A 16,233-nucleotide genomic window follows, 5' to 3' on the forward strand; every position below is an offset into this window, starting at 1 on the left:
AGTCTGTTCACAAGTCCACTACGACACCAATTTTTCAGCGGGGAATTTGGGTCACTTTCCAATTAAATAAATAAATCCTTCTTAAGCACTTTCTGGGTATGAGGGGCTGTGCTCAGCAATGGAAGATGCAAAACTTTATGATTCCTGCTTTCAATTTAGTGAAGACAGTCATGTTCTCAGCTGGCTCCATATCGAGGAGGAAGAGTTAAGTAGTAAGATAGACATGCACACAATGAATTGAGGAGAGATACCAATTCCAACTTGGAACCAGGAAGTGCTTTCAGAGAAAGTAATAATTGAGGTGAGCTTTAAAAGATAGAATTTTGACAGGAAGGTAAGGAAGGCCAAGAGTACTACATGCTGAGGAGGTAACCTGACCCTCTTCTCGCCCACAGTGCTGTGTAATCCCATAATCCCTGCACCGCACACCTGATGACCCTTGCTTCTCCCCATGTTCATCCCCAACACCAAGGCTGGAACCTTGTGCAGTACCCACCTCACCTTGTATCCTTCAACTCTTCCAGCTCCTCTTAATCTACACAACCTCCAGGTCATTATGCCTATTACCATTTTTGTTTTATTAGCTAAAAACAGAGGCCCAGGCTCAGCTTTAACAATGGTTTCACTGGGCCACAAAGCCTCCCTCACATGGAGGGCAGGGATCTTGTCTGCTATTTTGACAAGCCTCATCCACAATGACTTAACACGGGCTTTCTAGTGAAAAGTTATTTAACTGGGGCGCCTGGGTGGCTCAGTTGGTTAAGCGACTGCCTTTGGCTCAGGTCATGATCCTGGAGTCCCGGGATCGAGTCCCGCATCGGGCTCCCTGCTCGGCGGGGAGTCTGCTTCTCCCTCTGACCCTCCCCCCCTCATGTGCTTGCTCTCTCTCATTCTCTCTCTCTCTCAAATAAATAAATAAAAATCTTAAAAAAAAAAAAGTTATTTAACTAATAAGTGTTAGCAAATTTTTTTATTTATAAAAATATAATTTATTATCTATGAAGCACCTACAGTGTTGATATATATTTATAATTTTAAATGTTTATTTACTTATATATTTACTTTAGCAACTATGAAGTAAATGTTAACTTAGGTAAGTTAACGTTAAATAAAATAATAAATAAAAGTTACCTAATAAAATCCTCCCTTTCCAATTATTCTCCAGACTATAGTAAGGAATAATTTGGTGAAAACAAACAAAGCCCTCTTTTGTGTCCCACCCACTTTGGGTGATACCCCAAACTTAGTCTGGTTTAGGAAGCCCTGCATCATCTACCTGTGTTAGCAATCATGCCCTGTGACTCATCATCCTACAGTCATACTCTACACTCCAGCTCTCAAGTGCCTCAAACTGTATTTTTTATCCCCAGGCCTCTTCTGTTTTTAGAGACTGTTCACATTGTCTGAAATCTCCTTCCAGCCTAAAGCCCTTTTCCATTCTCTTACTGAAAAAGTACAGAAATAGATATGATAAGAGGTTAATTTTTAAGATAATCATTAGAGGGTAACCCTCTATAGGAAGAGGAGGCAAGTGAACATAATTTGGATGACAATCTTTTGACACTCAGGTCTGAATTCCTCCCAGGGCATCTGCATAGAGGGATCCACAGAGAAATTGACCTTAAAGAGACACCTGACAAGCAAGCCCAAAGCAGGTTTATATTGGCTTCTGCCACGTTGAAATAAAGCAAGGTTGAGATTTCCAGAGTTAGAAAACCCCCAGAAGTTTCAAGGCCCTGCCTTGGTGAGCAGGAGTTTGAGGAGCAGAGTCTCTGAGGGACACAGTGAGGTTTGCAATTATGGTTGAGCAGTGACCTCAATAGCAGTGAGGCCCAGCCCTGCAGCCCAGGAGAAACTTCCTAATACTGCCCTGTCCCTGATTCCACCCACCCCACAACTTCCCTTGCTTGACCACCTGCCACCCCTTCTTCACATTTCAGCTTAAGCACCATCATCCAGTATCTAGAGACCACCCTAGTAGTAAGTTCACAACATCTTCTGGGTTCCTCGCCAAGGTGTTAAACCTTGTATCATCAAAGAATACCCACACACCAATATACTCTCCACTAATCAAGCACCTCAGAAACCAGTCTCATTCATACTCTCCCAACGCCTGCCAATGTGTGTTGTCACAGCACATCTGAGGTAATTCTCTTTCCTCCTTTACCAGGCCCATCCTGCTGTGTGGTGTTGAGACTTAATTCTGGATGCAGGCCCTGTGCCCAGGAGGAGAGACAAGGGAAGAGCCCAAGGGGGTGCCTCTGCATCACCTTCAACAAAGGAAGAGTGCTAGCTATTAATAGGGGGAGAGGACGGTTCAGGCTCAGAGAGTTCAGGGGACTCTGGGAACTCAAGAGTTGGGGATCAGGCAAATGGGATTTATTCCCAGGATGCATGGGTGGCTCAATATTCACAAATCCATCAATGCAATACATCACAACAATAAGAGAAAAGATAAAAACCATAATTTCATTTCAACAGATGCAGAAAAAGCATTTGACACAGTACAACATCCAGTCATGATAAAAACCCTCAACAAAGTAGGTTTGGAGAGAACATACCTCACCAAAACAAAGGCCATTTATGAAAAACCCACAGCTAACATCATACTCAATTGTGAAAAACTGAGAGCTTTTACCCTATGGTCAGGAATAACACACGGATGTTCACTCTCACCACTTTTATTCAAATAGTAGTAGAATTCCTAGCCACAGCACTCAGACAAGAAAAAGGAATAAAAAGCAGGCAAATTGGTGAGGAAGAAGTAAAACTTTCACTATTTGCAGATGACATGACAGTAGTATATATAGAAAACCCTGAGAACTCCACCATAAAACTACTAAAACTGATAAATTAATTCAGTAAAGTTGCAGCGTACAAAACCAATGTACAGAAATCCACCACATTTCTGTACACTAATAATGAAGCTGCAGAAAGAGAAATTAAGAAAATGATCTCATTTACAATTGCACCAATAATGATAAAATATCCAGGAACAAATTTAACCAAGGAGGTGAAAGACCTGTGCTCTGAAAACTATAAAACATTAATGAAAGAAATTGAAGAAGACCAAAAAAAAAAAAAAAAAAGGAAAGATACTCCACCTCATGGATCGGAAGAAAAAATATTGTTAAAATATCTATAGTCCCCAAAGCAACATATAGATTTAATGCAATCCATATCAAAATACTAGTAGCATTTTTCCAGGACTAGAACAATCCTAAAATTTGTATGGACCCACAAAAGACCCCAAATAGCTAAAGCAATCTTGAAAAAGAAAAATAAGGCCAGAGGTATCACAATTCCAGATTTCAAATTATACTAAAAAGCTGCAGTAATCAAAATAGTATGGCACTGACATTAAAATAGACACATAGATAAGAGAACAAGATAGAAAGCCCAGAAACAAACCCATGATTATATGGTCACTTAATATTCGACAAAGGAGACAGGAATATGCAATGGGGAAAAGACAGTCTCTTCAACAAATGGTGTTACGAAAACTGGACAGCTTCATGCAGAAGAATGAAACTGAGCCACTTTCTTACACCATACACATAAATAAACTCAAAATGGATTAAGGACCTAAACATGAGACCTGAAACCATAAAAAGCCTAGAAGAAAGCATAGGCAGTGATTTTTCTGACATTTCTAGATATGTCTCCTGAGGCAAAGGAAACAAAAGTAAAAATAAACTATTGAGACTACATCAAAATAAAAAGCTTCTGCACAGCAAAGGAAACAACCAACAAAAGTGAAAGGCAAACTATGGAATGGGAGAAGATATTTGCAAATAAGAAAACATGAAAAGATGCTCAACATCACTCATCATCAGGGAAATACCAATCAAAACCACAATGAGGTATCACCCTGTACCTGTCAGAATGGCTAAAATCAAAAACTCCAAAAAACAACAAGTGTTGGCAGTGAGTGATCTAGCTCCAAAACCCATCCTTTTTATAAAAAGAAACTTTTTCCAGAGGTGGAACAAGATGGCGGAGGAGTAGGAGACCTAGATTTCATCTGGTCTCAGGAATTCAGCTGGATAGGGATCAAACCATTCTGAACACCTACAAACTCAACAGAAGATCGAAGAAAAGAATAGCAACAACTCTCTGAACAGAAAAGCGGCCACTTCCTGGAAGGTAGGACGTGTGGAGAAGTGAATCCGAGGCGATATTTGGGAGGATAGATGGCAGGGGAGGGGGCCTCTGTCAGCCGCTTCTGGCAAGTGATAGAGCCGCAGAGCACAAAATCGGAACTTTTAGAAGTCGGCTCCGCTGAGGGATGTCACTCCAGTGGCTAAGCGGGGAGTGGAACCCTCCGGGACAGTGTGGTCTCAGGACCCTCGGGGTCAAGAAAGTATGGGGGTGCCTGAGTACAGCAGAGCTCCCAGGTATCAGAGCGGGGAAGCCAGCTGCAGAGACGGAGCCAAGGAGCGGGCTCTCAGCTCGGGGTTGCCATAAACTGTGATCCGCGGCACAGTCGGTCCATTGCTCCTCCAGCAGGGACCCAACAAGCAGCAGATCCAGGGACACTCCCCTTCCTTCCTCGGGAGGAGCAGTGCGGGAGCACACCACAGGGATCTGCTGGGTTTGGAAACTCCACACAGGGTCATGTGCCAGAGATAGAAATGCTCAGTCACAGGCTGGGTGACCATGGAGTGCGGCTGGAGACCGAGGAGACAGGAGTGATTGACTGCTTTTCTCTGGGGGCACACTGAGGAGTGGGGCCCCGAGTTCTCGGCTCCTCAGGGGCAGAGATTGGGAGGCCGCCATTTTCACTCTCGTCCTCCAAAGCTGTACGGAAAGCTTGCAGGGAACAAAAGCTCCCAAGAGCAAACCCCAGCAGGTTACTTAGCCCAGACTGGGCAAGGGTGGGGCAATTCCGCCTCCGGCAAAGACATTTGGGAACCACAGCAATGGGCCCCTCCCCCAGAAGATCAGCAAGACCAGCCAGCCAAGACCAAGTTTACCGATCAATGAGAACGGCAGAACTCCAGCACTAGGGGAATACTGCACATAGAATCCATGGCTTTTTTACCATGATTCTTTAGTCTTTCAAAGTTATTTTTTTATTTATTTTTTTAATTTTTCTTTTTCCCTTTTTCAACCAACATCTTATCAATCCGTTTTTTAAAAAACGTTTTTATTTTTCATTTTTAGAGTCATATTCTATCCCTTCATAGTAGTTACCCTTATTTTTGGCATATATATATAAGTTGTTCTCTCTTTAAAATTTTGAGATAGTTTCTTCTAACAGATCAAAATATACCCTAAATCTCTAGTGTATGGTTTTGTTCTACTCTCCTGCCTGATCACATTCTCTCCCTTTGTTTTTTTTTTTTTTAAATCCTCTTCTTTCTTTTTTCAAACAACTTCTTATCAATTCCTTTTATACAATTTTTTATAATTTTCATCTTTACAGTCATATTCCATCCCTTCATCATATCAACCTTTATTTTTGTATATATATAAGTTCTTCTTTCTTTAAAATTTTGGGAAGCACTTTCTTCTAACAGACCAAAATACACCCAAAATCTAGTGTGTGGCACTGATCTATGCACCAGCCTGATCATATTTGATCATATTCTGGTTTTTTTTTGGTTTTGTTCTGTTTTTGTTTGTTTTTATCTTTTTCTTTTTTCTTTCTTTCCCTTTCTTTTTCCCCGGTTTCAGGTCTTTTCTGATTTGTTTAGAGTATATTTTCTGGGGACATTGTTACCCTGTTAGCATTTTGTTCTCTCAATCTATTCTCCTCTGGACAAAATGACAAGACGGAAAAAAATCACCTCAACAAAAAGAACAAGAGGTAGTACCGACTGCCAGGGACCTACTCAATATGGACATTAATACGATGTCAGATCTAGAGTTCAGAATCATCACTTTAAAGATACTAGCCGGGCTTGAAAAAAGCATGGACGTTATTAGAGAAACCTTTTCTGGAGAAATAAAAGAACTAAAATCTAATCAAGTCAAAATCAAAAAGGCTATTAATGAGGTGCAATAAAAAATGGGGGCGCTAACTGCTAGGATAAATGAGGCAGAAGAGGGAATCAGTGATATAGAAGACCAAATGATGGAAAATAAAGAAGCTGAAAAAAAGAGAGATAAACAACTACTGGATCACCAGGGCAGAATTCAAGAGATAAGCGATACCATAAGATGAAACAACATTAGAATAATTGGGATCCCAGAAGAAGAAGAAAGAGAGAGAGGGGCAGAAGGTATATTGGAGCAAATTATAGCAGAGAACTTCCCTAATTTGGGGAAGGAAACAGGCATCAGAATCCAGGAGGCACAGAGAACCCCTCTCAAAATCAATAAAAATAGGTCAACACCCCGACATCTAATAGTAAAACTTACGAGTCTCAAACACAAAGAGAAAATCCTGAAAGCAGCTCGGGAGAAGAGATATGTAACCTAAAATGGTAGAAACATTAGATTGGCAGCAGACTTATCCACAGAGACCTGGCAGGCCAGAAAGGACTGGCATGATATATTCAGAGAACTAAATGAGAAAAATATGCAGCCAAGAATACCATATCCAGCTAGGCTGTCACTGAAAATAGAAGGAGAGATAAAAAGCTTCCAGGACAAACAAAAACTAAAGGAATTTGCAAACACGAAACCAGCCCTAAAAGAAATATTGAAAGGGGTCCTCTAAGCAAAGAGAGAGCCTAAAAGCAACATTGACCAGAAAGGAACAGAGACAATACACAGTAACAATCACCTTACAAGCAATACAATGGCACTAAATTGATATCTTTCAATAGTTACCCTGAATGTAAATGGGCTAAATGCCCCAATCAAAAGACACAGGCTATCAGATTGGATTAAAAAACAAGACCCATCGATATGTGGTCTACAAGAGACTCATTTTAGATCCAAAGACACCTCCAGATTGAAAGTGAGGGGGTGGAAAACCATTTACCATGCTAATGGACACCAAAAGAAAGCTGGGGTGGCAATCCTTATATCAGACAAATTAGATTTTAAACCAAAGACTGTAATAAGAGATGAGGAAGGACACTATATCCTACTTAAAGGGTCTATCCAACAAGAAGATCTAACAATTGTAAATATCTATGCCCCTAACATGGGAGCAGCCAATTATATAAGGCAATTAATAACAAAAGCAAAGAAACACATTGACAACAATACAATAATAGTGGGGGACTTTAACACCCCCCTCACTGAAATGGACAGATCATCTAAGCAAAAGATCAACAAGGAAATAAAGACTTTAAATGACACACTGGACCAAATGGACTTCACAGACGTATTCAGAACATTCCATCCCAAAGCAACAGAATACACATTCTTCTCTAGTGCCCATGGAACATTCTCCAGAATCAATCACATCCTAGGTCATAAATCAGGTCTCAACTGGTACCAAAAGATTGGAATCATTCCCTGCCTACTTTCAGACCACAATGCTTTGAAACTAGAACTCAATCACAAGAGGAAAGTCGGAAAGAACTCAAATACATGAAGGCTAAAGAGCATCCTACTAAAGAATGAATGGGTCAACCAGGAAATTAAAGAAGAATTTAAAAAAGTCATGGAAACCAATGAAAATGAAAACACAACTGTTCAAAATCTTTCGGATGCAGCAAAAGCAGTCCTAAGAGGAAAGTATATAGCAATGCAAGCCTTTCTCAAGAAACAAGAAAGGTCTCAAATACACAGCCTAACCCTACACCTAAAGAAGCTAGAGAAAGAACAGCAAATAAAGCCTAAACCCAGCAGGAGAAGAGAAATAATAAAGATCAGAGCAGAAATCAATGAAATAGAAACCAAAAGAACAGTAGAACAGATCAATGAAACTAGGAGCTGGTTCTTGGAAAGGATTAACAAGATTGATAAACCCCTGGCCAGACTTATCAAAAAGAAAAGAGAAATGACCCAAATCAACAAAATCATGAATGAAAGAGGAGAGATGACAACCAACACCAAAGAAATACAAACAATTATAAGAACATATTATGAGCAACTCTATGCCAGTAAATTAGATAACCTGGAAGAAATGGATGCATTCCTAGAGATGTAGCAACAACCAAAACTGAACCAGGAAGAAATAGAAAACCTGAACAGACCTATAACCACTAAAGAAATTGAAGCAGTCATCAAAAATCTCCCAAAAAACAAAAGCCCAGGGCCGATGGCTTCCCAGGGGAATTCTACCAAACATTTCAAGAAGAATTAATACCTATTCTTTTGAAACTGTTCCAAAAAATAGAAATGGAAGGAAAACTTCCAAACTCATTTTATGAGGCCAGCATTACCTTGATCCCAAAACCAAAGACCCCATCAAAAAGGAGAATTACAGACCAATATCCCTGATGAACATGGATGCAAAAATTCTCACCAAAATACTAGCCAATAGGATCCAACAGCACATTAAAAGGATTATTCACCACGACCAAGTGGGATTTTTCCCCAGGCTGCAAGGTTGGTTCAACATCCGCAAATCAATCAACATGATACAATACATTAACAAAAGAAAGAACAAGAATCATATGATCCTCTCAATAGATGCAGAAAAAGCATTTGACAAAGTACAGCATCCTTTCTTGATCAAAACTCTTCAGAGTATAGGGATAGAGAGTACATACCTCAATATCATAAAAGCCATCTATGAAAAACCTACAGCGAATATCATTCTCAATGGGGAAAAACTGAGAGCTTTCCCCCTAAGGTCAGGAACATGGCAGGGATGTCCACTGTCACCACTGCTATTCAACATAGTATTAGAAGTCCTAGCCACAGCAATCAGACAAGAAAAAGAAATCAAAGGCATCCAAATCGGCAAAGAAAAAGTCAAACTCTCACTCTTTGCAGATTCATATGACACTTTATTTGGAAAACCCCAAAGACTCCACCCCAAAACTGCTAGAACTCATACAGGAATTCAGTAAAGTGGCAGGATACAAAATCAATGCACAGAAGTCAGTGGCATTCCTATACACCAACAAAAAGACAGAAGAAAGAGAAATTAAGGAGTCGATCCCATTTACAATTGCACCCAAAACCGTAAGATACCTAGGAATAAATCTAACCAAAGAGGCAAAGTATCTGTACTCAGAAAACTATAAAGTACTCATGAAACAAATTGAGGAAGACACAAAGAAATGGAAAAACGTTCCATGCTCATGGATTGGAAGAACAAATATCGTGAAGATGTCAATGCTACCTAGAGCAATCTACACATTCAGTGCAATCCCCATCAAAATACCATCCACTTTTTTCAAAGAAATGGAACAAATCATCCTAAAATTTGTATGGAACCAGAAAAGACCCCGAATAGCCAGAGGAATGTTGAAAAAGAAAAGCAAAGCTGGCAGCATCACAATTCCGGACTTCCAGCTCTATTACAAAGCTGTCATCATCAAGACAGTATGGTACAAAAACAGACACATAGATCAATGGAACAGAATAGAGAGCTCAGAAATGGACCCTCAACTCTATGGTCAACTAATCTTTGACAAAGCAGGAAAGAATGTCCAATGGCAAAAAGACAGTCTCTTCAACAAATGGTGTTGGGAAAATTGGACAGTCACATGCAGAAGAATGAAACTGGACCATTTCCTTACACCACACACAAAAATAGACTCCAGATGGTTGAAAGACCTCAATGTGAGACAGGAGTCCATCAAAATCCTAAAGGAGAACACAGGCAGCAACCTCTTCGACCTCAGCCACAGCAACTTCTTCCTAGAAACATCGCCAAAGACAAGGGAAGCAAGGGCAAAAATGAACTATTGGGACTTCATCAAGACAAAAAGCTTTTGCACAGCAAAAGAAACAGTCAACAAAACCAAAAGACAACCGACAGAATGGGAGAAGATATTTGCAAATGACATATCAGATAAAGGGCTAGTATCCAAAATCTATAAAGAACTTATCAAACTCAACACCCAAAGAGCAAATGATCCAATCAAGAAATGGGCAGAAGACATGAACAGACATTTCTGCAGAGAAGACATCCAAATGGCCAATAGACACATGAAAGACTGCTCAACATCACTTGCCATCAGGGAAATCCAAATCAAAACCTCAATGAGATACCACCTCACACCAGTCAGAATGACTAAAATTAACAAGTCAGGAAACAACAGATGTTGGCGGGGATGTGGAGAAAGGGAAAACTTCCTACACTGTTGGTGGGAATGGAAGCTGGTGCAACCACTCTGGAAAACAATATGGAGATTCCTCAAAAAGTTGGAAATAGAGCTACCATACGACCCAGCAATTGCACTACTGGGTATTTACCCCAAAGATACAAATGTAGGGATCCGAAGGGGTACATGCACCCCGATGTTTATAGCAGCAATGTCCACAATAGCCAAACTGTTGAAAGAGCCAAGATGTCCATCGACAGATGAATGGATAAAGAAGAAGTGGTTTATATGTACAATGGAATATTATGCAGCCATCAAAAGGAATGAGATCTTGCCATTTGCAACAACGTGGATGGAACTGGAGTGTGTTATGCTGAGGAAAATAAGTCAATCAGAGAAAGACATGTATCATATGACCTCACTGATATGAGGAATTCTTAATCTCAGGAAACAAATGGAGGGTAGCTGGAGTCGGGGGTCGGTGGGAGGGATGGGGTGGCTGGGTGATAGACACTGGGGAGGGTATGTGCTATGGTGAGCACTGTGAATTGTGCAAGACTGTTGAATCACAGATCTGTACCTCTGAAACAAATAATGCAATATATGTTTTTAGAAAAAAAACAAGAAGAAGAAGATAGCAGGAGGGGAAGAATGAAGGGGGGGAAATTGGAGGGGGAGACGAACCATGAGAGACGATGGACTCTGAGAAACAAACTGAGGGTTCTAGAGGGGAGGGGTGTGGGAGGATGGGTTAGCCTGGTGATGGGTATTAAAGAGGGCATGTTCTGCATGGAGCACTGGGTGTTAAGCACAAAGAATGAATCATGGAACACTACATCAAAAACTAATGATATAATGTATGGTGATTAACATAACAAAAAAATTTAAAAAATAAAAAGAAACTTTTTCCAAGTTTTTCAGAAATAATTGACCTACATTGTAAGGTATACAGCACAATGGTTTGATTTACATATAATGGGAAATGACTGCAATAAGTTCAGTGTTCCGTCTATCTTCTCATATAGATGCAATAAAAAGAGAGAAAATAAAAACAAAATTCTCCTTGTGACGAGACTCTTGATTTTGGCTGGGGTTGTGTTCTCAGGGTCTGGGATCAAGCCCCTCGACAGTCTCCATGCTCAGGACAGGGTCTGCCTTCTGGTCCTCCACCGACTTGCGTGCTTTCCCTCTCTCTCTCCCTCATTAAAATAAATAAATAAATAAATAAATAAATAAATAAATAAATAGATAGATAGATAAATAAATAAATAAATAAAATCTTTAAAAAAAAAAAAATGGCCTCAAGTGCTACAGGAAAGTCAAAGCAAGGGAGGATCTGGCAAAGGCCTCCCGGGAGCTGCCATTTGGTGGTGGAAAACCAGGTGAAGTATGAGGAGAGTAAAAGTGACCTCTCCTCTCGAGGCCCAAAGATAAAGTGAGAGGACGAGGACAATAATATGCCCCATTGATCTCTCTGAAAAGCAAATATTTTTAAAATCAGATTGAAAGAAATCTTTAAAATGCTTTTTTGCCAAACATTAATTTCTTTCTCTTTAAACCCAAGGTCAGAAACGTTATTTTTCTCTTCTGTATCCCTAGCACACAGCACAATGCCTCACACATGAGAGGGAGTCAGTAAGTTTTGACTGACCAAATGCATGAGGAATGGTGATCCCCACTATACTCCTTCCCGAATATCTCATTCCTTCTGCCTTTTCCTCTGTCCTCTGTCTTGGTAGCTCTGGAACCAGCTCTTCAGACAAACAAATTATAGCAGGTGGTCAGTTATGCTTTTAGATTATGTGGGCCCTCCAAGCACTGTGTGTACGATAAATATTACACATATGGTCAACCGAGATTGACTTAAAAGAACACACATTCTTTTAAAGTCCTTTTTTATTAAAAAAAAAAAATGAGGATGTAATTATCCTTCATCCAAGAACTATAGACTAAGAATCAAGCAAATGCATTTGCAACTTTCTATTTTCAAAAAGCACTGGCAATCCCTAGCAAGCCAGAGGGCTGATACTGCACGGTTTCATTCTTCTGTCCTCATAAGCTGGAGGATGTTGCCCCCTGCAGGAAACCTTAGGTAAGAAAACTGTTCTAGAAAGATAACCTCCTGAAAGGATCCTTACTTTCGCTGGGGAGAAATCACTGGCCTGGCAAGGGCTTCTGAGAAAAGGCAACTTGGAGACAGTGACCCCTGAAACGCAGTATTTTGCGTAAATTTCGACAAATCTAGGTTTAAAGGAAAAGCTCGTTGTTTTCTCCTTGCCCTAAGCCTCCAACCAAAAGCAGCGGCAAACAGGAAATGTCCTCTTTCTGCTTTGCCACGAGAACAGCCACGGGTTCTCTGACTGTTCCAGAGCAAGAATATGTAAGGAGATGGCTTCCATAGGAGAAGGTAAGGGAGCCTGGACCGTTTCCTATAATGCTCTGACATTCTGAGGCTCGCTTTATGCCTGGGACTATTCGCCCCTCTCGGGGTGTACATGTGCCTGTGTTCAACTTTTAACATTCGTTCAACCGTCTGGGGTTTTCGTTGTGATAATTCATGCAAGGTAAGGATATAATGGTTATTTCTTTTCCAAATTTTTAAGCATTTCTCCTAGATATAGTTGACATTTCACCTACATTGAACTACACAGCCTTCGCTCTTACAGCTCACTTTTGCACAAAGGTTTTCAAAATTTCAGACCACTCGGTGAGTGATGAAGGTTGCCCGCAACTTGGTGGACATGGCTGCCCCGCACCGAAGACAGGAAGGGAGGTACTTACCCACACTTTCCGTGCAGGAAACAGAAGCCATTCTAGATACTTCCCGCAGAAAGGGAGTTAACATGGGAAACCGAGTGCTCTCACGATTTGCTAGACTGAGCTCCAAGTCAGGGGCCACCACGGGACGGTTGAGATTTCCAAGTACCCGCCCCCACCCCCGCCGCCCCCCGGAGCCGCAGTTCAGCCACCGGGCAGGTGCGGGCGCTACTCGGAGCACAGCCACTGCCTCCACAACTGCGATCTGCAAAGCGGACCGCGACGGGGGCGTCTGCACTGGAAACACACGCAGCTCCACCGTTCCTCCCCAGCACGCCGAACGGCAGGAGCACAGCCTCCACCTCACTTCCAAATCCCAAAGCTCCTGCGCTGACAGCTCGGTAGCAGAATCTAAATCAAGTCCGGAACTAGGGCTGCAAAAGCGCCTGGAAAATGTAGTTTCGAGCCTCCGCCCCTTACAATCCAGGAGAGAATAGAGCAGCACCCAGATGAAGCGAATTGCCAGCACACCACCTCACCTCGCCAGGGAGAAGAGCTTCGCCGGGGTTCGTCCCTCTTCCCCAACTTGTACATCCGGTCGTTTCATACACAGCCCTGGCGGTTGTCATCTGTCGCCCGGATTACCGGAATGGCTTCCTAACCGGGCTCTCCTTCTCAAGGCCCAACCAGCGTCAACTTGTCTTCTAAACTGCCTTTCTGAAATGCGAATAAGCGTTCCTTTCAACGTTCCAGGCTCTTTGGTAGCCGGTTTCCCCTGAGCCGCAGAATAAGGCACGAGGCCCGCAACACGGCTCACAAGGCCCTTCGTGCCCGGCCAGCCACCTTCCCCTACAGGCTGACGCCAGGCGCGCTCCTCATTCTCATCCCTCTGCCCGTCCTGCGGCGCATGCTCCAACCACTCCGCACGTCTCCTCCCCTGCACGTGCTATGGCGCCTCGCAGTGCCCCCTTCACATACACTGTTTTGCTGACTGGAATACCATGCTCCCCTTCTCTGCTTCTTAGAGAACGGTTCTTCCTAGTTCACACGCCATATTTTCCAGATGTGATGCCTAAGATCATTACTCACTATGTACTATTTCAGTGCTTCTACTGGGGTATTTAAAAGGACAGGCAGGGCACCTGGGTGGCTCAGTTGGTTAAGCGACTGCCTTCGGCTCAGGTCGTGATCCCGGGGTCCCGGGATCGAGTCCCGCATCGGGCTCCCGGCTCGGCGGGAAGGCTGCTTCTCCCTCTCCCACTCCCCCGCTGTCTCTGTCTCTGTCAAATAAATAAATAAAATCTTTAAAAAAAAAAAATTTTTTTTTTAAATAAAATAAAAGGCCAGGCAGTAGATACTCAAGTGGCCCTAGGCAGCCAGTTCAAGAGTCAAAGATCCTTCGGTGGATGACAGTTTGGTTTGCATTCCTCTCTCCAACGTTCTCTGAAGGTTGCCTTTTAAGAATTACCTATTGTCGCAGAACATCCTACAGAGCCCTTTTGTAATGAGTACCTAGTTACCTAATCAGAGCTGTGTTTCACCTTAACATTTGTGCTGTATAGGATTTTGTGCAATCCTGACGTTCACCTTATTTATTGAGGACTGGATATTGGTGTGGACACTGATGGTTCTCAGCAATATCTCTGTTATCAAGCAATCCAGAAGCTTTGACCTAGAGGGAGCTTTTACATATTGGCCAGTCAGTCCTGCCTATTATATTAGCTCTAAGAGAACACCGACGATGCATGTTCATCCAACACTAATTACAGGAATAGGTAGGCATAAAATATGTATCTGCTGAATGAGGGAATATAAGGAGTCTACCTATTGAATACACGAGATCATCAAGGATGAACTCTTAAATTAGGGGTGAGAGATGACACCATTTCTACTTGATAGCAGTGCTACTGTTTCTATCTTTCTGCGAGTGGCTTCTATTGCTGATTTTGGAATGTCAGTATCATGGTATAAAAGGTCACCGTGTTTAAATGCGGGGACACACTTAGTTTATATAAACACCTTTTAAAACTTTATGTTGGGGCGCCTGGGTGGCTCAGTCGTTAAGCGTCTGCCTTCAGCTCAGGTCATGGTCCCAGGGTCCTGGGATCGAGCCCCGCATCGGGCTCCCTCCTCGGCGGGAAGCCTGCTCTCCCTCTCCCACTCCCGCTGCTTGTGTTCCTGCTCTCGCTATCTCTGTCAAATAAATAAATAAAATCTTAAAAAAAACCCAAAAACTTTGTTGGTCTGACTTACCTTATCACCTATACTTATGACATATCAAACAAAAGAACAACCCACCTGTCCCCAGAAACATTGCCTTTCCAAGGCTGCTTGTACAAACCAGAATTTACTTATTTTTATTTATTTATTTTTAGTATTTTCACTGTTGGGGTGGACTTCCTTGTTGGCTCACCCTTCGGCCCTCTACTCATTTTCTTTTCTCTGTAGTTTTCCAGAACCCCTCAGCACACCTCTTGCTCTCCACAAAGGGTTGCATCAAGAGCTCAAAAAATAACTCTCCTGGAATTCAATGCCCGTATTTATTTTTACTTACAGCTATTTTGCAAATTGTATTGTTCTCTCGTTATGCTGAAGGTGTGGATCATATGTGGTCTTACTTGCTTTTGTTATTGTTCTGGATAGTTTCTAGAGGATGTGTAAAGAGATTTGGATTTGGGTGACTTCCATTATCCTTAGAATACTAGGTTCCCATTTTTTTTTCCTCTTGGCCAACCGATTTTAGAAACACTCCATGGCACAAGAGATTGAGGAAGGGACGGCACCATAGCAAGAAGAATACTTTAGACTGCCGTACACCATTTCTGCTTGACAGCAGTGCTACTGGACAAGTTCAGCTTTATGAATTTGGTGATCAAGTAATAACCCAGTTCATAATAGTCTCTAACAGCTAAGAGCTGTTCCTCAGAAAGGCAAATTGTTTCAGAGAACCTGGCTTTGTTCCAAATCTTAGGGTCTTCTTCAGTATGTTTTTCCTATTAGAGATTATAAATGCTTCATAGTGACATATTTCAAGTACACTGGACCCATTGAGTCAAAAGCAGTGAGGTGCACAGCTGCTTGTATTGTTGCATTGTATTTACCACCTGGGCGTATTTTACCCTGGATCCCTACTCAAAACCCAACTTCTGGTCAGTCAGTGATCAGTGATCAGTGTAGATTTTCTTAATGTACTTGTGTTCAGACTATGGTTCACTAGAGATCTTCATTTTGTTTCTGAAAACAGTTATATGTCTTTTTACTTAAAAAAAATATAGTTGATAGATCAGACACACATAGATGATGATGATAGATAGATAGATAGATAGATAGATAGATAGATAGATAGATAGAT

The sequence above is a fragment of the Mirounga leonina genome, unplaced genomic scaffold (genome assembly GCF_011800145.1).
Source record: "Mirounga leonina isolate KUSES-001 unplaced genomic scaffold, KU_Mleo_1.0 Mir_176, whole genome shotgun sequence".
Taxonomy (NCBI): Eukaryota; Metazoa; Chordata; class Mammalia; order Carnivora; family Phocidae; genus Mirounga; species Mirounga leonina.